Below are 23,003 nucleotides of genomic sequence, written 5' to 3'. Positions count from 1 at the left end.
GTTAATTGTGAAAATCCTAAGCCAATGGTTCAAGAAAATGGCTGTCCAGGCTGTTCGGAATGTGAATTGCTATGTGAACCGTTGGTGTGTCCAGCGGTCAACTGTGAAACTCCTCGGGAAACATTCTTAGAAAACGGCTGTCCAGGCTGTTCGGAATGTGAATTGCTATGTGAACCGTTGGTGTGTCCAGCGGTCAACTGTGAAACTCCTCGGGAAACATTCTTAGAAAACGGCTGTCCAGGCTGTTCGGAATGTGAATTGCTATGTGAACCGTTGGTGTGTCCAGCGGTCAACTGTGAAACTCCTCGGGAAACATTCTTAGAAAACGGCTGCCCAGGCTGTTCGGAATGTGAAACATTGTGTGAACCTTTGGTCTGTCCAGCGATTGCTTGTGAAAATCCACAACCAACATACCAAGAGAATGGATGTGCTGGCTGTCCAGATTGTAGCCCATCATTTCAGTTTTGACAAAAATAAAAGTTTCGTATTTGTCGCACAACTTTCTTTCGTTTGAATGTGTTTCGTAAATATGCGACATTGATATTGATATTGCGGCATCTTATGGTGGAAAAATCAGGGTTGATAGGATCTTCTGCTGTGACAAATCCCAACGCAGCAAAGCAAAAGTAAAAATCCATTCAAGTGGAATATAGGAGCTCGTTCAGGAACGAAAAATTCTTCACTCAGTGAAGATTTGACGATTCGTTTAATGTTACACTGACACTTGTCTGATTTTTGCCGTTCAGATATGTTAGTGAAAATTACTAGTTAATTTTCTGTACATTCACGCACCGTTTTCGTTTCTGAAAATATCATGATGCATGAAGATAATTCTTTTGAGTAAGAACGTGAACTCCAGTTAAGTGACTAAGGATGTATTGTCACTTACAGAAATAATAATTTGTTTTACGTCGACTATTAAACAGCTAAAACAGCTAGAGTTTTTCGCTTACACTTCCAAATGATAGTAGATCTGGTCAGGTTGAAACAGATTTCAGATGGCGGTGTCAAATTGTAGCCAGCGAATCCTGGTCTGAAATCAATGAAGACCTAAAGTAGCGACTGATTTATCGATAATGTTTCGAAGGGTGTCGTTGCACTTGCGTCCTTAATAACTTCTCTTAACGGACAAGCTTACTAGACCGAAAGTGGAGGGGAACGGGTCTAATATACAAAATGAAGAGAAAGGATGTGCCACAAACAACTGACAACAGAACGGTTTTGTTTCTTAGAAATATATAATAGATCTGTGAAAGAGTTATGAGCATCAGTGATCGGAGTAAATGAATAATATTCGCTAGGGGGAGTTATTCAAAACCCTCAACGGATCAGAGAAATTACGGATCCAAACTTTCAGGTGAATTCATTTTCGTATGTTGTCTAACTTAGACTTGTGCAACATTACGGCCCTAAAAACTTCCAATTCACCACTAAATACAACTTGACGCAAACGAATTTTATATGTGTGCAACATAACGCCGCTAAATCGTTCCAGATTCACCACAAGATGCAACTTGACGCAAACGAATTGAATACGTGTGTAACATGACGGAGCTAAAATTCACCTGAAAGTTTGGATCCGTGTGTAACTGCGGATTTGCATTACCTTCAGTGTTTATATACTTTGATCTCAGCTACTGGTTGCCACACTTTTACTGTACAAAATTCCGACTTTAATGATAGCTTTATTGAAAAATCACGTTCCGCACTTTTTTTTCACTTGCTGCTTCTTCTAACTTCAACTGTCAACCCTCAATGGATTTGCTTACCGAAGACTGAAGATATTATAGTTGAGGGCAAAAAGTTGCTGTAAGCTCCGCCGTACACAATTTTTAGCCCCGTACGAAGTACTGGGGGCTTATAAGATTAATATGCCGTTTGTAACATGTCGAATTGGAAGCAGCCAGTAAGGGCAAAGCATTTGGTTATGTTCATAGATGACAAATCCGCAATAAAAGAAGGCATCAGAACAGTCGGAGCGTTTGCTGCGACTTAGCCCCGTACAACCCGTAATCCTATTTCGTCCGCAACCATAATACGTCCGTAGCCCCTAATAAGCCCGGAACCCTAATAAGTCTACAACCCTCTAATGCGTCTGTTACCAAAATGCAAGTCAAGTTAGGCATTGTCAAATTTACTGAAACTGTTCATTTTTAAAATTGCGCAGAGCGCAATTACGAAAGCCCGTACGAAGTACCTCTCAAATAAAACCAACAATTTACGACATTATTTTAGAAACCCAAAATTTTTTGCCAACTTTCCATTGGGTATTCAATTACCTCTGAAATGAAACAAAAACTAGAAAAACCGGTTGAGATTTACTCGATTTATGTGCAAAGAGCACTTAGGGCCGAGTAGCGGCCTTAGTGCAAGGGCTAAAATTTGAAACTTTTTTTGCCATCATTCTATTCGGCATTCAATTATCTCTCAAATGAAACAAAAATAGCAAAATCGGATGAGATTTACTCGATTTATGTGCAAAAAACACTTAGGGCCGAGTAGCGACCTTAGTCCAAGGGCCCTAATTTGAAACTTTTTTCGTCACGTTCTTTTCGGTATTCAATTACCTTCCATAAAAAACTAAAGCTAGCAAAATCGGATGAGATTTACTCGATTTATGTGCAAAAAACACTTAGGGCCGAGTAGCGGCCTTAGTCCAAGGACCCAAATTTGAAACTTTTTTCGCCATCATTCTATTCGGCATTCAATTATCTCTCAAATGAAACAAAAAATAGCAAAATCGGATGAGATTTACTCGATTTATGTGCAAAAAACACTTAGGGCCGAGTAGCGGCCTTAGTCCAAGGGCCCTAATTTGAAACTTTTTTCGTCACGTTCTTTTCGATATTCAATTACCTTCCATAAAAAACTAAAACTAGCAAAATCGGATGAGATTTACTCGATTTATGTGCAAAAAACACTTAGGGCCGAGTAGCGGCCTTAGTCCAAGGGCCCAAATTTGAAACTTTTTTCGCCATCATTCTATTCGGCATTCAATTATCTCTCAAATGAAACAAAAAATAGCAAAATCGGATGAGATTTACTCGATTTATGTGCAAAAAACACTTAGGGCCGAGTAGCGGCCTTAGTCCAAGGGCCCTAATTTGAAACTTTTTTCGTCACGTTCTTTTCGATATTCAATTACCTTCCATAAAAAACTAAAACTAGCAAAATCGGATGAGATTTACTCGATTTATGTGCAAAGAGCACTTAGGGCCGAGTAGCGGCCTTAGTGCAAGGGCTAAAATTTGAAACTTTTTTTGCCATCATTCTATTCGGCATTCAATTATCTCTCAAATGAAACAAAAAATAGCAAAATCGGATGAGATTCACTCGATTTATGTGCAAAAAACACTTAGGGCCGAGTAGCGGCCTTAGTCCAAGGGCCCAAATTTGAAACTTTTTTCGTCACGTTCTTTTCGATATTCAATTACCTTCCATAAAAAACTAAAGCTAGCAAAATCGGATGAGATTTACTCGATTTATGTGCAAAAAACACTTAGGGCCGAGTAGCGGCCTTAGTCCAAGGGCCCAAATTTGAAACTTTTTTCGCCACGTTGTTTTCGGTATTCAATTACCTTCCATAAAAAACTAAATCTAGCAAAATCGGATGAGATTTACTCGATTTATGTGCAAAAAACACTTAGGGCCGAGTAGCGGCCTTAGGCCAAGGGCCCAAATTTGAAACTTTTTTCGCCACGTTGTTTTCGGTATTCAATTACCTTCCATAAAAAACTAAATCTAGCAAAATCGGATGAGATTTACTCGATTTATGTGCAAAAAACACTTAGGGCCGAGTAACGACCTTTGAGCCCTCCCAACAAGCCCACGTTGCATCTTACCCAAAAACAATGTTCAGCAACTTTGTTCTACTCGTCAATACCTTTCATTTGATATATCACAAGCAACTATTGCGTGCGTATTTCGGTAGATATCGTCGAAAGACTGAAAAACACCTATAGGGCCCTAGCTCTGGAGGGGCCTACCCTACCATGCCCATTTTCGAACTTGACCTTACTTTTGTCGATACCAATCGGGGAAAAAAAGAATTTTGAAAAAAGGTTGTGATTTACTCAAGCTAGAGGGGTCACGGACGGACGGACGGACGGACGGACATTTTTAGCCCCGTACGAAGTACTGGGGGCTTATAAGATTAATATGCCGTTTGTAACATGTCGAATTGGAAGCAGCCAGTAAGGGCAAAGCATTTGGTTATGTTCATAGATGACAAATCCGCAATAAAAAAAATGTCCGTCCGTCCGTCCGTCCGTGACCCCTCTAGCTAGAGTAAATCACAACCTTTTTTCAAAATTCTTTTTTTCCCCGATTGGTATGGACAAAAGTAAGGTCAAGTTCGAAAATGGGCATGGTAGGGCCGGCCCTTCCAGAGCTAGGGCCCTATAGGTGTTTTTCAGTCTTTCGCCGATATCTACCGAAATACGCACGCAATACCTGCTTGTGATATATTAAATGAAAGGTATTGACGAGTAGAACAAAGTTGCTGAACATTGTTTTTGGGTAAGATGCAACGTAGGCTTTATGGGAGGGCTCAAAGGCCGTTACTCGGCCCTAAGTGTTTTTTGCACATAAATCGAGTAAATCTCATCCGATTTTGGTAGTTTTAGTTTTTTATGGAAGGTAATTGAATACCGAAAAGAACGTGACGAAAAAAGTTTCAAATTAGGGCCCTTGGACTAAGGCCGCTACTCGGCCCTAAGTGTTTTTTGCACATAAATCGAGTAAATCTCATCCGATTTTGCTAGTTTTTGTTTCATTTGAGAGATAATTGAATGCCGAATAGAATGATGGCGAAAAAAGTTTCAAATTTGGGCCCTTGGACTAAGGCCGCTACTCGGCCCTAAGTGTTTTTTGCACATAAATCGAGTAAATCTCATCCGATTTTGCTAGATTTTGTTTTTTATGGAGTCTAATTGAATACCGAAAAGAACGTGGCGAAAAAAGTTTCAAATTTGGGCCCTTGGACTAAGGCCGCTACTCGGCCCTAAGTGTTTTTTGCACATAAATCGAGTAAATCTCATCCGATTTTGCTAGATTTAGTTTTTTATGGAAGGTAATTGAATACCGAAAAGAACGTTGCGAAAAAAGTTTCAAATTTGGGCCCTTGGACTAAGGCCGCTACTCGGCCCTAAGTGTTTTTTGCACATAAATCGAGTAAATCTCATCCGATTTTGTTAGTTTTTGTTTCGTTTCGTTTGAGAGATAATTGAATACCGAAAAGAACGTGGCGAAAAAAGTTTCAAATTGGGTCCCTTGGACTAAGGCCACTACTTGGCCCTAAGTGTTTTTTGCACATAAATCGAGTAAATCTCATCCGATTTTGCTAGATTTAGTTTTCTATGGAAGGTAATTGAATACCGAAAAGAACGTGGCTAAAAAAGTTTCAAATTTGGGCCCTTGAACTAAGGCCGCTGCTCGGCCCTAAGTGTTTTTTGCACATAAATCGAGTATATTTCATCAGATTTTGCTACTTTTTGTTTCGTTTGACAGATAATTCAATACCGAAAGAAAATTGGGATAAAACAAGGCATCAGAACAGTCGGAGCGTTTGCTGCGACTTAGCCCCGTACGATCCGTAATCCTATTTCGTCCGTAACCATAATACGTCCGTAGCCGTAATACGCCCGGAACCCTAATACGTCTACAACCCTCTAATGCGTCTGTTACCAAAATGCAAGTCAAGTTGGGCATGGTCAAATTTACTGAAAGTGTTCATTTTTAAAATTGCGCATAGCGCAATTACGAAAGCCCGTACGAAGTACCTCTCAAATAAAACCAACAATTTACGACATTATTTTATAAACCCAAATTTTTTTGCCAACTTTCCATTGGGTATTCAATTACCTCTCAAATAAAACAAAAACTAGCAAAATCGGTTGAGATTTACTCGATTTATGTGCAAAAAGCACTTAGGGCCGAGTAGCGGCCTTAGTCCAAGGGCGCAAATTTGAAACTTTTTTTGCCAGCATTCTATTCGGCATTCAATTATCTCTCAAATGAAACAAAAACTAGCAAAATCGGATGAGATTTACTCGATTTATGTGCAAAAAACACTTAGGGCCGAGTAGCGGCCTTAGTCCAAGGGCCCAAATTTGAAAAATTTTTCGCCACGTTCTTTTCGGTATTCAATTACCTTCCATAAAAAACTAAATCTACCAAAATCGGATGAGATTTACTCGATTTATGTGCAAAAAACACTTAGGGCCGAGTAGCGGCCTTAGTCCAAGGGCCCAAATTTTAAACTTTTTTCGCCACGTTCTTTTCGGTATTCAATTACCTTCCATAAAAAACTAAATCTAGCAAAATCGGATGAGATTTACTCGATTTATGTGCAAAAAACACTTAGGGCCGAGTAGCGGCCTTAGTCCAAGGGCCCAAATTTGAAACTTTTTTTGCCATCATTCTATTCGGCATTCAACTATCTCTCAAATGAAACAAAATCTAGCAAAATCGGATGAGATTTACTCGATTTATGTGCAAAAAACACTTAGGGCCGAGTAGCGGCCTTAGTCCAAGGGCCCAAATTTGAAACATTTTTTGCCATCATTCTATTCGGTATTCAATTATCTCTCAAATAAAACAAAATCTAGCAAAATCGGATGAGATTTACTCGATTTATGTGCAAAAAACACTTAGGGCCGAGTAGCGGCTCAGCTTATGCTACAACAGTTAAGTGAAGAGGCGAGCAAAGTTGGCCTCAAGATGAACTTATCGAAAACAAAAGTCATGACCAACATCGGGGACGATAGAGAAATCAAAATTGGTGACACTGTCATTGAACGAGTCGACAGCTATGTATATCTAGGACATAAACTGAAGTTAGGTCTGGACAACCAAACTGCAGAAATAAGACGTAGGATTGGTCTTGCATGGGCAGCGTTCGGAAAACTCAGACTAATTTTCAAAAGCAAAATGAATAATAGTCTGAAACGCAAAGTTTTCGACACTTGTGTCCTTCCAGTGCTCACTTATGGAGCGGAAACGTTAACTTTAACAAAAGCATCCGAAGATAAATTGAGAGTGACACAAAGAGCCATGGAACGGAGTATGCTTGGAATAACACTCAGAGACAGAATGACGAATCAATGGATTCGACAACAAACCAGGGTCGTTGATGTCATGGAAAGAATAGCATCTCTGAAATGGAGCTGGGCGGGACATATTGCAAGAAGGACAGACGAACGTTGGACCAAAAAGATCATGAACTGGCGACCATATAAAAGACGAGCTACAGGTAGACCACCAGAGAGATGGACAAACGGAATTAAGAATATTGCAGGTACAAACTGGCAGCAAATGGCAATGGATCGTACGAAATGGAAAGAAGTTGGAGAGGCCTACATCCAGCAGTGGATCGAAACAGGCTGAAAAAGAAGAAGAAGAAGAAGCGGCCTTAGTCCAAGGGCCCAAATTTGAAACTTTTTTCGCCACGTTCTTTTCGGTATTCAATTACCTTCCATAAAAAACTAAATCTGGCAAAATCGGATGAGATTTACTCGATTTATGTGGAAAAAACACTTAGGGCCGAGTAACGACCTTTGAGCCCTCCCAACAAGCTCGCGTTGCATCCTACACAAAAACAATGTTCAGCAACTTTGTTCTACTCGTCAATACCTTTCATTTGATATATCACAAGCAGCTATTACGTGCGTATTTCGGTAGATATCGTCGAAAGACTGAAAAACACCTATAGGGCCCTAGCTCTGGAAGGGCCGACCCTACCATGCCCATTTTCGAACTTGACCTTACTTTTGTCGATACCAATCGGGGAAAAAAAGAATTTTGAAAAAAGGTTGTGATTTGCTCAAGCTAGAGGGGTCACGGACGGACGGACGGACGGACATTTTTTTTATTGCGGATTCGTCATCTATGAACATAACCAATAGCTTTGCCCTTACTGTCTGCTTCCAATTCGACGTGTTACAAACGGCATATTAATCTTATAAGCCCCCAGTACTTCGTACGGGGCTAAAAAAGTTGTAAATTCGGATTCCTAAGATTACATCGTAAACTTTTGTTTTATACTTGAGAAGTACTTCGTACGGGCTTTTGTAATTGCGCTAAGCGCAATTTTAAAGATGAACGCTTACAGTTTACAATTTGCAAAAATAGACAATGATGTCAAGTACGCAATAAGGTTACGGAAGCATTTTGATATCGGACGAATAAGGGTTACGGGCTTACTAGGGCTATGGACGTATAATGGTTTCGGGCTAATTAGGTTTACGGGTCGTACGGGGCTCAGTCGTAGCAAACGCTCCGACTGTTCTGATGCCTTGTTTTTATTGCGGATTCGTCATCTATGAACATAACCAAATGCTTTGCCCTTACTGTCTGCTTCCAATTCGACGTGTTACAAACGGCATATTAATCTTATAAGCCCCCAGTACTTCGTACGGGGCTAAAAAATGTCCGTCCGTCCGTCCGTCCGTCCGTCCGTCCGTCCGTGACCCCTCTAGCTAGAGTAAATCACAACCTTTTTTCAAAATTCTTTTTTTCCCCGATTGGTGTCGACAAAAGTAAGGTCAAGTTCGAAAATGGGCATGGTAGGGCCGGCCCTTCCAGAGCTAGGGCCCTATAGGTGTTTTTCAGTCTTTCGCCTATATCTACCGAAATACTCTCGCAATACCTGCTTGTGATATATCAAATGAAAGGTATTGACGAGTAGAACAAAGTTGCTGAACATTGTTTTTGGGTAAGATACAATGTGGGCTTGTTGGGATGGCTCAAAGGTCGTTACTCGGCCCTAAGTGTTTTTTGCACATAAATCGAGTAAATCTCATCCGATTTTGCTAGATTTAGTTTTTGATGGAAGGTAATTGAATACCGCAAAGAACGTGGCGAAAAAAGTTTCAAATTCGGGCCCTTGGACTAAGGTCGCTACTCGGCCCTAAGTCGTTTTTGCACATAAATCGAATAAATCTCATCCGATTTTGCTAGTTTTTGTTTCATTTGAGAGATAATTGAATGCCGAATAGAATGATGGCGAAAAAAGTTTCAAATTTGGGCCCTTGGACTAAGGCCGCTACTCGGCCCTAAGTGTTTTTTGCACATAAATCGAGTAAATCTCATCCGATTTTGCTAGATTTAGTTTTTTATGGAAGGTAATTGAACACTGAAAAGAACGTGGCGAAAAAAGTTTCAAATTTGGGCCCTTGGACTAAGGCCGCTACTCGGCCCTAAGTGTTTTTTGCACATAAACCGAGTAAATCTCATCCGATTTTGCTAGATTTAGTTTTTTATGGAAGGTAATTGAACACTGAAAAGAACGTGGCGAAAAAAGTTTCAAATTTGGGCCCTTGGACTAAGGCCGCTACTCGGCCCTAAGTGTTTTTTGCACATAAATCGAGTAAATCTCATCCGATTTTGCTAGTTTTTGTTTCATTTGAGAGGTAATTGAATACCCAATGGAAAGTTGGCAAAAAATTTTGGGTTTCTAAAATAATATCGTAAATTGTTGGTTTTATTTGAGAGGTACTTCGTACGGGCTTTCGTAATTGCGCTATGCGCAATTTTAAAAATGAACACTTTCAGTAAATTTGACAATGCCCAACTTGACTTGCATTTTGGTAACAGACGGATTAGAGGGTTGTAGACGTATTAGGGTTCCGGGCTTATTAGGGCTACGGACGTATTATGGTTGCGGACGAAATAGGATTACGGGTTGTACGGGGCTAAGTCGCAGCAAACGCTCCGACTGTTCTGATGCCTTGTTTTAAAACTTTTTTGGTAGTGGACCTACCTTTTGGGCCAATACACGCCATACAGGAGTTTGATACGGCAGCAGAACGCCTAAGAAATGACGTTTTGAAATGTTACCATCAAAGTTGTCCCCTTCAATGTTTCAAAGCTGGTCGCTCTGGGGCATTCTTTAATACAGAGCTTAAGAAACTAAGGAAAAGCGTTCGGAAAGCATTTAATGCAGCTAAATCTATGGATCCATTACTCATAAGCCTTCGGATAAAAGCTCAAAAAATTTACACTAAAGCGCTTCGTAGCAGTAAAAGAACCTCAAAACTGCAGCTGATTAATTCAACCACATCAATTTCAGGGACATCCAAACTTCTTAAATCCCTCTCAAGAGACCCGATTTGTGCCATTGGCTCACTGAAACTGCCAACTGGTGAATTTACCAACTCTCCGGAATCCTCACTGCAGCACCTTCTCCAATTCCACTTTCCACGAAGTGTCTCTTCGGAGGACAGAGTATTACCGGTAAATGACTTGTTTAACCTTCCATCAGGTAGGGGTGATAGCAATCTTGCGCGTGATATCGTCTCTCGATAAAGAATAAATTGGGCAATACATTCCTTTTCACCTTTCAAATCAGCTGGTGAAGACAGCATTTTTACTGCAATCTTGCAAAACTCTTTAGATTTCATCATTGATCACCTTTTCGAACTCTTTATTGCCAGTCTAATCCTACAACACATTCCTCAGATATGGAGGGAGGTGGTAGAGTGGTATTTATACCAAAAATAGGAAAATTCACTTACCAAATTGCGGAATCCTTCAGACCTATTAGTCTAACATCCTTCATATTAAAAACATTAGAAAAATTAATCGATCGCTATATTCGACGTGCTGTTATTAGTAACGATATATGTAGTATTCATAAGCTTCAATTCGCCTATCAGCCGAGAAAGTCTGCTGAGCCAGCTTTGCATAACCTAATTTTTAGAATCGAGAAAGCCTTCAGTCAATGCGAGGAGGCGCTAGGGTGATTTATCGACATAGATGGAGCATTTAATAATATAATATTCAGAGCTATTGCTCAAGCTTGTAGGGAACACGGCATCTGCGAAACAATTATTGGATGGATAATCACGATGCTCCACTCTCACATTGTCAGCTCATACCTGGGTAGAGTTAAAGTGAGCGTCTATGTAAATAAAGGTTGTCCTCAAGGTGGTATCTTTCCCCCATTAATCTACTGTATGATCAAGGACAGCTTATTAAAACTTCTCAACGGATCGGGATTTTACTCTCAAACATTTGCCGACGATTTAACGATTATCATCGTAGGTCTATTTACTTCGACACTTTGTGACCTAATGCAGTCTGCACTTACGCTTGTGGAAAACTGGTGCTTCTCTCAAGAACAGACGGCTAACCCTTCGAAGGCAAAATTAATTCCTTTTACCAAGAAAAGATAAATTCTGGGCTTTAGAGCTCCTATTTTCTTCGGAAAACGTATCCTCCTGTCGAACTCGGTGAAATATTTAGGTCTGCCACTGGACCCTAAGTTAACTTTCTCCCTATTTCTGGACACTGCCATCAAAAAGGCAGTAGGAACAATTTGGCACTGTAATAGAGTCTTTGGGCTATCTCACGGCCTTACTCCGAAAATCAGACTTTGGATCTACACTGCAATCGTTAGGCCCAGGCTTTGCTACGCTGCCATAGTTTGGTGGCAGCGCTGTAAGCTTATCACTGTTAAAAACCAGTTGAACAAACTACAGCGTTTCGCTTTGGTAGGAGTTACCGGGGCAATGCGTTTAACCCGCTCCTCCCCTGCACATTCATATAGAATCCGTCGCCAGGTCTACTGCGCTCAGGTTTAATATGTCTAATTCCTTATTGAAGTCAGATTTCGGTCATGCAAGGATCTGGAAAATCAAGCTAGAAGAATCACCTGAACTAGAAATGCCTTGTGACCTAATTCCTCCTGCGTTCTGATTCGAAAAATCTTTCAAGATAAATTTTCCAGCTAGAAGTGACTGGACCCCAGGTATTATTAACTCAACGGGTTCAGTAATTGAATGGTACACAGACGCCTCGCGTAAAGGTGACGGATCAGGATCTGGTTATTGTTGTCACCAATTGAATTAACGGGCATTTTGAGTTGCTGCACAGAGATATTAGATAAAAATATTCGTGGAAGCACCATTCTGATCTGTACTGACAGCCAATCGGCTCTTAAAGCTCTTGATAGCTATAAGTACTCTTCTTCCCTTGCCCTTCAGTGCAGAGACGTCTTGGAACTATTGGCTAGGCATCGTCAAGTTATACTTACTGGCAGATCAACTGGCCAGGGAAGCTTCTGACACGCCTCTATCCGGTCCTGAACCGGCTATTGGAGAGTCTCCTTCCGTGTTACAAAGCGTTGTTAAGTGCTGGAAAGCCAGCACTTTTTCAAAGCATTGGAAGAGCATTAACAAGCTAAAACTTGTTTATAGATAAGCGAGCCTCGTTCAAGGGTCTTTCTCTTATTATCCAGAAAGGATAACTGACGTCCTTGCAGGGCATTGTAGCCTTAACAGCCATCTGTTTACTATGGGCTTCACAGATAGCGCACCCTGCATTCAATGCGGCGACACCGAGACGGCTGAACACTTTCTGAGCAAATGTCCCGCCTATATTAACGCCAGAGCCAAATGTCTTGGCGCTTACACTCTGAGCTATGATCATATAAAACGAATCCACCCTAAGTGGTATACTTAACTATATGAACCAAGCGAATTGAATTTAACATATTGTGGGCACGCACAACAGGCCCATTGGCGGCCAAGGTGCAGGAAATTGTGGGTCTACCATTATCTCCACTTGTTTTGAAAAATGGTGCAACAAGTTTATGTTTTCGTTTTGCTCGCACGCGCGCCCAAATGAAAAACATTGTGTCTGCCTCTGTTTACCTCGTTCCGGTCTGGCTACAAAATTTCGCTCTTCTTGGAATTTTCAATATCAGTCAGTGCTTAACATCGAGTGGAATAACACCATACCCGATCGCCCCTTAAGTTGTTAATCTGACCCTTGCAATATTAAAGACTTAGTGTTTACTCAGCAAATTTCCATCGATCTCATATATTTACTGATAAGATGAATATTGAATAAGCAGACTCACAATCAGTATCAACCGAGAGCACGTCACACATCATCGTAGTCGCTAAACATAAGCTGTAAAATTTAGCAAGAATCAAAATGGCCAACATTTTTCTTCAGTTTGGGATACTTCTCTTCTTGTTTCAATTGAACGGCTTGCTAGCATCGGAGGTAATAACTTACTATTTCCAACCGTCCTTTAACGGACCTTCAACAACACTACGAATGGAAAGGGCCATATGTTACAATCTAATCAACAGTTACGACAACGATCGAATGTACTCCATTGATCCTGGTAAAAACTGTGTGGAATTGTATACAGGAGCAAAGTGTACGAAGACCTTTTTGCGAGTAGCACCGGGAACGGCTTGTAAAAGGGATTTAAGTAATTGTCGGATGAGGAATGTTGTTAGCTCGTTGAAATTGTGTTAAATTGGCAAAAACGAAACTATAGTGATTTGTATGTGTGGCTGATATACGTCAGCTTGTTGATGTAATAGGTCAATTGAAAAATAAAAATGCAATTTCGCAATAAAAATGTTCGAAGCTGTGCAACCATTTTGTCATTTCGTCTTTCCATTGAAATCAGTAATTAACCGAGACTCATTTCACATTGTCTGGTTTGGATGAAACCTGATATTTTGCCTTTTCGCAACGACTACTTTCTGCAGCTGACCACTATGATCACTTTTGATTGAAGTGCGTTGCTTTTCTCCATAATCTTACAGCTAATGCTTGATTTCCCCTTACGTCGTTTTGTCTCCGTTTAGTTAAACCACGCCTCTTTTTAGCCCTGTACGAAGTACAAAGGGGCTTATGGGCTTACGATGGCAAAATAAACGATGGAAATGTAAATGAAACAGCTAAAGATTGTCGATACCAAACCAGGAAAACAAAGTCTATTAAAATTTTTGTTTCATTTGAAAGGTAATCGAACACCGAATAGAATGTTGTTTTTTTTAAATTTATTTCCTCGGACTGAGGCCGATAAGTGTAGTATTTATACTCAATAAATGAAAATTTTAGGTCAATTTGAAATTGATGTTACATTTGAAAGGAACGTCGTACGAGGCTTCGTATAATTGCACTGTGCGTAACTTCTGAGATGTTCACAATTCATAATAATTTTACTTTAACTACGTTTACGGGCGCAATAGGCTTACGGTCCAAGTAGGGTGACAGACGCACTAGGGCCACGTACGCAATAGATATACGGGTTCCTACGGGGCTCAGTCGCTGCAAACGCTCCGACTGTTCTCATGGCTCGTTTATTGTTACCGCCGTTTAGTAAGTAAGAATCAAGCATAAAGATTTATAACTTGCATCGTTGAATGCAATATACCAATGGATATTGAAATGGACTTTGAACTTTTTATTCTACGATTGTAATAATCGATTAACATTACAATTGTGCCTGCACGTTAGTAAGCGGGCGTGACGCAAGTCCACTACCAAAAAAGTTGACAAAATTTTTTTGAGACGACGAAGCATATTTACAGCAACTTTTGACTTCTCCACCCTTGGCTTTCATGACCCCCAAACTAGGATATCTAGAAACTAGGAATCCATACGAGCTCAACGAGCTATCACACGTTACTGCAGCTTCAAAATTGGCCGAGATATATGATAACTTCGAAATATTGATGTTTGTACGAAAATAATAAGCAAAATCTCGAATTATTATCATATAATGTAAATTAACTACGGTAGTTAGTTAGTTTCTATGGAAAAGTGGATCCAGCAACTCCTAAACGTTTCTATAGATTTTCCTGAAATTTTGGCTATAGGCTTATAATGGCCTAAAAATAAGAATGGAATTTTCAAAAGTTGAAAAAAATCCATATCTTGGGAGCCGGAACTCCCCAAAGTTTCCATACAAAGGCAGTGACAATAATGAAAAATATCGGGCAGTTGGAATTTAGCGTTTCAATTATGTTTTTAGTGATTATCTCTGTTGGTAGGGCAGATATAGAATTGGTTTCTTCTGCAAAGTCTCAGAGTTTTGGTAGTAGAATTAGACGGTGTAGCCAGCTGTGACGCAATTTTCTTTTGTACAATTTTCTTTCTAAAATTTTTTTGGGTTCATCTTGTGTTAATAAAACTTTTGCGTACAGGCGCAGAATGCGTCACCCTCAGCGATATCAATTATTTTGTAAGTAAGATAAAGGACTTGCGTCACATTTACCCTTTAAGGGTTTTTTGACGGATTTATTGTTAGGCCAAAGTAAAATGAAATTTCGTTTCGTCCAGTCACTGGAGTCCTTCTCTCAGTCATATTAGCTGATTTACTCAATCCTATTCCTTAAATTAAATAAGTTACACGTCGATATTTCTTTCAAGTTTGTTTGTATCTGCTTCTTTATTGCAAATCCATAATTTGCATAAAGGTCCACCTACCTTGTTGTAACTCCAAATCGTATCGATCCAAGTTTGCCTTTGTATAATTTATAGAATCAAGAAGTCCATGAAAAAACGAGAATTCTTTGTAATAAAAAGTAAGTCAAAGAGAAAACAAGTGTCGGCTTTTATTCACCAGAAAAAACCTCCAAAACTCCACAATCATATGGTGGACTTTTGGGGCGATTTTGTTTTGGAGAAAAATCAATTGGTTTCGTTCATTGGCCGCGAATTGGGCTGTGCATGAAGACGTCATAGCTTGCGTAGATTTTGGTCTTGACTTTTCGAATTGGACTACACAGGAGGATGTCACTGCGTGCACAGATTGGGTCAATGGAGGAAGAATTTGGCCAGAAGTACAATTGGTGATTGCAGTCAAATGAATTAAAGAAAAGGCGGGTCGAGTCAAGAATTGATGGTCGTCATTAAATAAGCCAAAGAAAAGGCAGGTCGAATCAAGAATTGATGGTCGTCACAATAAGCCAAAGAATTCGTCGTCGATAGAGACACTGGACAAAATGATTGTCGATAGAGACACTGGACAGCAAATTGAGAACTGTTCGAGATTTTTGGTATTTTTACTATCGAAAAAGTAGTGGGAGGATGTTGGATGTCGAATGGTAATTTCTACTCGGTAATAGTTACAAATCAGAGTCGTCGTGGAAATGATAGAGAAGATCGAATTGGCACTGATTGTATGAAAGAAAGAATTGAAAGGGAGAATAAACATAGAAGTGAAAAGGGCAACACGCCCGAAATAAAGTGTTTCATTCTCCGCCCCACATCCTCATCCACATCCTATTCGAAGAAACTAGAGTCTAGCTGGTGGCTAGTAACACTAGTTAATGTTGAAGAATCAACATTTTTGGCGCCCCCGGAGGACAATAATGTACATAGATAAACATTTAGTGGTTTTGGAAAAGTTTTATTTATTGTATCAAATCACAACTTATTCTGGTGACGTTTCCGGCTTTATGATAGGACAATTATAGGATCAATTCATAATTTTCATCTCAGTCATGTCAAATTTTGGCGGACATCTGATGATGAGTTGCGTTTTAAGATATTCAACAGAGTCGCTGTCGACTCCACATTGATCAATGCACGTCGTCTGAGTAAAATTTAAAGTTTGAAGGGAACGTAGATTATCGAATGTATTGTGGCCGACGTGTCTTATTGGATTGAAACCAAAGTCTATCCACTCTATCATTTGGTTGGTAGTGAACAAATCGCTTTCGATAATCTCCACGTTATTGTACAGGAAATTAAAATATCTCAACTGTTCTAGGCCAGTTAAACATTCGCTCGTCACCTCTTCAATGGAATTGTTAAACAAAGAAAATGCTTCGAGATGTTTAAAGAATTTTTGAATATTTCGCGGCGCAAATTTTAAATTTTGGTTGTAAATAAGTGCAGCTTTTACATCACTGTTATTTCGTCCTTCCATGTGATTGTCGGTAACATTCGTTACGTCTTTAGTGTCGCCATCCAAAATCACTGTAGCTGTACATGTGTACATTCTTCCAATATCCCACTTTACCACTGAATATTTACAATCTAAACTGAAGCCATCAGACGTTGATACCATTAAAATGGATACGATCATCAATGCCATTTGTTTCATCCATTTCTTCAACCTATGGAAAATTAGCCATTTTGCAAAATTTGTTTTAATTTAAATTTGTTTGTGGCTTACATTTTATTGCACTCCCTGATATTGACTGCACCGCTGTGTTGTCTTTGTGTTTCTGATTGGAACTGTAAAAAAAAAACGGAAATTTATGAGAAAAAAATTGACTACAGTCGAGGAAATTTAGTTTTCGGGTTTTCCAAAGGTATTAATCTTATTTAACCCACACTTTATCCCACAACAATGGAATCCACAAATTTAAATTTAGTTAACACAACGGTCACAATGACGGCGCTGCAGTGACGATTTCAAAATGTGATATAGGGTGGCTAATTAAATTTTGGTTTTAGCTACATTTTCTCTTGCTTTTTAATTATTACATCAGGCTTCTAAATTAAGAGTACCTTTATGCAATATAAACCGTTTGAGTTTGAAAAAAGATGTTTTGTATCAGTGAACGATATAGGAAAGCGTTCAGTACGTCTCAACAAACAAAAGAACGTAAAACATATTTGTATATTTAGCCACCCTACGTCCGTCATCGCTTCTATTGTCTTCAAAAACATTTTGTGTGCTTGTCATGATATGTATCAGAAGTTTGTTTATTTATGTGTCTCATCTAAAATGCTGGCCAGCAAAATTTTGATCATTAATTTCAACGGCAAAATTGATCTAAATGTTAAAATAATTGTGAATAATAGTGAAGTTAATGTGGTTTTGTTTTCTCTTCATAACGTAATTTGCATCAGTTCGACGTAAAGTGCGGAGCACCATTAGAAAAAAAACTTGTCGCTGAAGAATGATCAAAAAGTTGCTGGACGCATAGCTACAACTAATGCTTTGCAGGATATAGATATAGAATACAAATTAGAGAAACACCAAGAGCCGTACATTTGAAATCTTCACAATCATCATTTCAACTAAAGGCTTTTTTTAACGAAACGGAAGTTCGCCCGCAGACTCGGATCGGAACATCTCATTCGTTTTCGCTAAAGCTCGTAGCCGTCATGAATCAAGATTCCCATGAAGAATCGCCAAAAATAAAAAATCGGCAAGTGATGAAGAAACGCCGGCAAAAACAAAGAATGATAAATTTGTCTTTGTTGCGTTTCTTCACACTTTGGCGATTCTTCGTGGTGATTAAACAAATCCTTGGAAATTTATCCTTTTACGAAATTTATCTAAAAGGCGTTATTTGTTCGAAGCTAGTGAATCTATCCTTTTATAAAAGTTACGAAATGCTGCCTGGTTCGATCCTAAGGAAACTCTTATTTTACGTCAGGTAACGGCATCTTGTTCGATCCTAGGGAATCCATACTTTAACGAAAGATCCCGAGGACACTATCATTTTACGAAAGATAATGTAGAGACATTTCAAAAACGTATTTTTACACTTTGGCGTTTCCTCACACTCTGGTGATTTTTCTCTTCTTCTCTTCACACTCTATCGATTTTTCTTGGCAATTCATCATTATGGTTGATTTGTTAAATCAACAAGAAATATTGCCATAATGTGAAGAAAAACCAAGAAATATCGCCAAAGAGTAAAGAAACTCCAAGGATCATAGAGAATTGAAAATTTGTCTTTATGGCCAAAGCACCTAGCAGGGTAATAGAGGTTTTTACACGTCAAATAGAGTAGTATTTTGATACCAATAATACCATTAGCAGCCCTAATGGTAATTTTGCAATTACATTAAGAAAAAAAAGGTATGGAAATATTCGCATACTTCGATTAAAGTAGTACTCTATTTTTTTCTATTACCCTGCTAGGTGCTTTGTTTTGGCGTTTCTTCACACTTCTGAGACTTTTCTTGATGATTTAACAAATCAACTAAATATGATGAATTGTCAAGAAAAATCGCGAAAGTGTGAAGAAACTCCAAAATATGACAAATCGCCAAATAATACAATATTGTCGATTTGACTATAACTTTTAATTTAGAAAAAGATTGTACGGGACAGTATGTACTGCATATCATATAATTCCTCTCTCTTGTGTTTATCTGTGTTCTACGAAGCCAAAATATAATTTCGGACTACAAGTAAACCGTCTCGACTGCCCAGTAGTTATTTTCCTAAGTTCCTAATGAGTGCAAAAAGGAGGCTATTTCAACATTAGTTAGGAAAGCATAATTTTTATGTGAATGTTTCTGAGGTTTTTCATCTTAATATTTTCATGAAGTTACAAATAATCCACAGAAAATTTTATTATAATAAAATCCTGATATGCGTGTGAGGGCTATAAGTGGACTTAGCACCCCCCTTTTTTTGGCATATAGCTGTGTAATGTATATTGCGAAGACTACAGTTAAAATAGCTGTGTAATTTATATTATAGCTGTGAGCCACATTTCAAATCTATCACGAGAAATAAAAAGATTTTCCGAAACGTTCATGAATTTTGCGGTCACCCATCAAGTACTTACCGCGCCGATTGATGCTTAACCTGAGAATCCGACCGTCATCTATGCTGCTGATGTACTAATTTTGCTTCTGCTTTAACACGTTCTTATTTCGAAGCGTTGCTACGGCAATATAAATCCTGCAGCTATATTATGCGGCACGCAGCCTAATTCAAGTGTGTAGTTTTTATATTTCACTTTTGTGAGTTGTCACTACAAGGATTGTTCTAGGTTCTGAAAGAAAGTGAATTGAAACCGCGCGAAGAATCACGAATTCAATTATTTTCTGTGAAATGACGAGTTTGGATTTTACGATTTTGCTAATTAACTAATTCGTTTCTAATGCAGTGAAATTTCTGATATTCTCATTCGTCTGTGTTTCTACGGATTCTGACTATATTAAAAAGGTATTCTGATCATCAAGCTTCATTACAATCAGCCAAGATATTTTAGAACAGTTTTTGTTTGTATATTAACATTTAGTCCGACTTGAATGCATGGTCCCATACATTTTCTCATATGCAGCACACAGATATATTTTTGATGCGTCAAATATGCGTTACACAGCTATGATATGATATGATATGATAGAGTACACAGCTACAATATGCAAATCCTAGCTATAAAATGTGTCCACGGTGCATAATGTAGCTCTGTAATCCATAATATAGTTGTGTAACTCATATTGCATGTAAATAACCAACATTAACAGAATATGCGTTTAGTAGCTATATTATAAAAACTACAGCTATATTATAAGTTACACAGCCTTTATCGAAATTCACGGATTTTCCGTGTACCCTAGAACGAGGTCGGAAATACGTCAAATAAATCAAATAGAAAACAGACTTGGAAATTGTTATTTTGTCTAAAAGGTGATATTAAAATTCTTTGGAAATCGTAACATCAAGCATAACTGCATGAGCAGGCATCTCAGGATTATAAATCAGGAACTTTGAAGTTCGTCATATTCATATTCTTATCTTATTCCTGACCAGATTCTGTTTTCATGATTGAGCTCAATCATGAGCTTCACTTATACAAAGAGTTGAATTTATTTCCTATGCCAAATTGTAATTTGGCGAAAAAGAATGTTCCGAATCTGCGTTTCGTTTAAAAAAAGCCTTTAGTTGAAATGATGATTGTGAAGATTTCAAATGGACGTCTCTTGGTGTTTCTCTAATTTTTATTCTATATTCTGCAAAGCATTAGTTGTAGCTATGCGTCCAGCAACTTTTTGATCATTCTTCAGCGACGAGTTTTTTTTTCTAATGGTGCTCCGCACTTTACGTCGAACTGATGCAAATTACTTTATGAAGAGAAAACAAAACCACATTAACTTCACTATTATTCACAATTATTTTAACATTTAGATCAATTTTGCCGTTGAAATTAATGATCAAAATTTTGCTGGCCAGCATTTTAGATGAGACACATAAATAAACAAACTTCTGATACATATCATGACAAGCACACAATATGTTTTTGAAGACAATAGAAGCGATGACGGACGTAGGGTGGCTAAATATACAAATATGTTTTACGTTCTTTTGTTTGTTGAGACGTACTGAACGCTTTCCTATATCGTTCACTGATACAAAACATCTTTTTTCAAACTCAAACGGTTTATATTGCATAAAGGTACTCTTAATTTAGAAGCCTGATGTAATAATTAAAAAGCAAGAGAAAATGTAGCTAAAACCAAAATTTAATTAGCCACCCTATATCACATTTTGAAATCGTCACTGCAGCGCCGTCATTGTGACCGTTGTGTTAACTAAATTTAAATTTGTGGATTCCATTGTTGTGGGATAAAGTGTGGGTTAAATAAGATTAATACCTTTGGAAAACCCGAAAACTAAATTTCTTCGACTGTAACAAAGACAAGTTAATAAGTTGTATAACCTGTTATATTGCGAGGTACATTATAAAAAACACGATCGTTAAATTCTAAGAAATTCGTCAAGTGTTAATTCCGTTCCGTTCAAGCAAATCTACAGTTTGTGACGAGGGGGTAACCACTGGCAAAAAATCAAGGATATCTGTATATTTGTCGTCGCAATGAAAACCCAGGTAAGCTCTACCTGCACGTAGTATGCTTAGGAACATATTGTTCCGAAAATTCTACGACATTCACATTTCAGCAACAACACAAGCTTTTGCGTCGCGAATGACACTATTTGTTTTGATAGTGCCAGACATGAGAGCCGCCGTTCTAGCAGTTACCTTTTTTTTTTGGCCAGGCCGAGTCGCTGGTGATTTGAGCCCAGCTCAGCCGGCTTGAAATTTTCGAGAGAAAAATACACAAAGTCATTCACTAAAAACTGTTTCGCGTCCTAAAATCACGTGTTAGTTTGGCGAAAATCTGGCAGGTACTTCAGGCCGGTGATATGGAACGATTGCCGTTTCTGTCGCAGATATAAGCTGAAACCGATTTGAGGACTATATACATTGTTCATGGTACGGTTATTATTGTTCGACTCATTTTTTCTTTACAAACTCGTTCACGAAACCGTCAAGAATCACCTAAAAAAGCAATGACAAATAGGGTAAGTGCTATTTGGAAAATAAGCAATTCGTGTTGAGGATAATAGACCAAGGTTCTGAAAGTACAGTTACCACGAAGGCGGGTGACACACACATTTTGATAAATAGATGCTTTTATTGAACAGACTCTTTACAGATTGTTTAGGTTTCATGACTGCAACAATTACTGGTATGCCAGCACATGAGAGAAACAAGCACATGAAATGTGAACGCATCCTAAGCTCTATCTTGAGAGTTGTATTTCTGAAATAAAAAACCGCACATCTCTAGGATCGAACACGGGTCCTCTCACACATCAGCTCATTACAACTCATGTGAGCTAAATCGTTCTTACATGAAGTAAGGTAATTGTCAAATCGTATTTATCTGGTCTCGTTGTAACAATTACTCGTATTTGTTTTGGAGCTATGAGAAGGAAGCCTCGGATCGACGTCTTCTTCTTATAATCTTTTGAAAGCTTGTAAATTAAGACTTCAAAATCCAAAGTACCTCATGGGTCCGAGCCTCCTGGCCAGAGATATAGCTTCTAGAATTTTTCATCCCATACAAAGGACTTTGTTCCAGAGCTACCAGAAGTCAGCCTTTGGACTCGTGTTTCACTATACTCAATCGATAGCTACTGGGTCTCCTTATAAAAAGAACCTATTGTGGACGCTTTGCCTGTCCGTCTGTCTGTTCCAAAAATAAAAATTAACCTCGAAATTGTCGACAGCGTAAATTCCAATGCTACTGTGATCAAATCAACACCAGGCAAATAATAATTATTTGTTATCTGATAATTGATAGCCGACAGTTGGTATTGTAAATCGAAAATTTGGTAGTTGGTAGTTGACTACCACAATGGTTGTTGAGAGCAAAATAATTATCAGCAGAGATGTTTACTATTCGGGAGCTGCGCACCGACTGATGCATTTATTCAATGGTTACTAATAACATTTCTATCAATTGCTAAAATTCGAATATTATAAAAAAGACAAAAGACCTCACCAGGCTTTAGCCGGTCTATTCTTGTTTCTTATAGCTTGGGCAAAATAACAATCTCCAAACAATTACGTAATATTTTTGACTTGCGAACCCATACGAAAATGTAAATTGTCGCAAATGTGAACGGTGACCCCCGTATTTTCCGCACAATTTTATCAAGATGTACTTAAAAGTAGAAGAATAAACACAACAAAAATACAA

At 38.6% G+C, this 23,003-nt stretch overlaps 2 long non-coding RNA genes across 6 annotated transcripts in view; one reads left to right on the top strand and one right to left on the bottom strand.

Moving 5' to 3' along the window:
* Positions 1-16,349, top strand: part of LOC119083031 — a 23,422-nt gene extending 7,073 nt beyond the window's left edge. The window contains exon 3 of the long non-coding RNA XR_005088776.1: positions 16,219-16,349. This is a non-coding gene — a long non-coding RNA (uncharacterized LOC119083031). The remainder of the gene's footprint in view (positions 1-16,218) is intronic.
* Positions 16,260-23,003, bottom strand: LOC119083025. 5 transcript variants are annotated; one of them, XR_005088769.1, is made up of 4 exons: positions 21,356-22,768; positions 21,177-21,292; positions 16,934-16,995; positions 16,260-16,874 (listed from the first exon to the last, which is right to left on the bottom strand). It is a non-coding gene; the product is annotated as an uncharacterized LOC119083025 (long non-coding RNA). The 5 variants fall into 5 exon arrangements; XR_005088770.1 differs by lacking the exons at positions 21,177-21,292; positions 21,356-22,768 and adding an exon at positions 22,806-23,003; XR_005088768.1 differs by lacking the exon at positions 21,356-22,768 and having other exon boundaries at positions 21,177-21,306.

Source organism: Bradysia coprophila, unplaced genomic scaffold, assembly GCF_014529535.1.
Source record: "Bradysia coprophila strain Holo2 unplaced genomic scaffold, BU_Bcop_v1 contig_538, whole genome shotgun sequence".
In the NCBI taxonomy this organism is placed as follows: Eukaryota; Metazoa; Arthropoda; class Insecta; order Diptera; family Sciaridae; genus Bradysia; species Bradysia coprophila.
The sequence above is the reverse complement of the archived record's forward strand: the minus strand, read 5'-3'. Positions and strand labels throughout refer to the sequence as shown.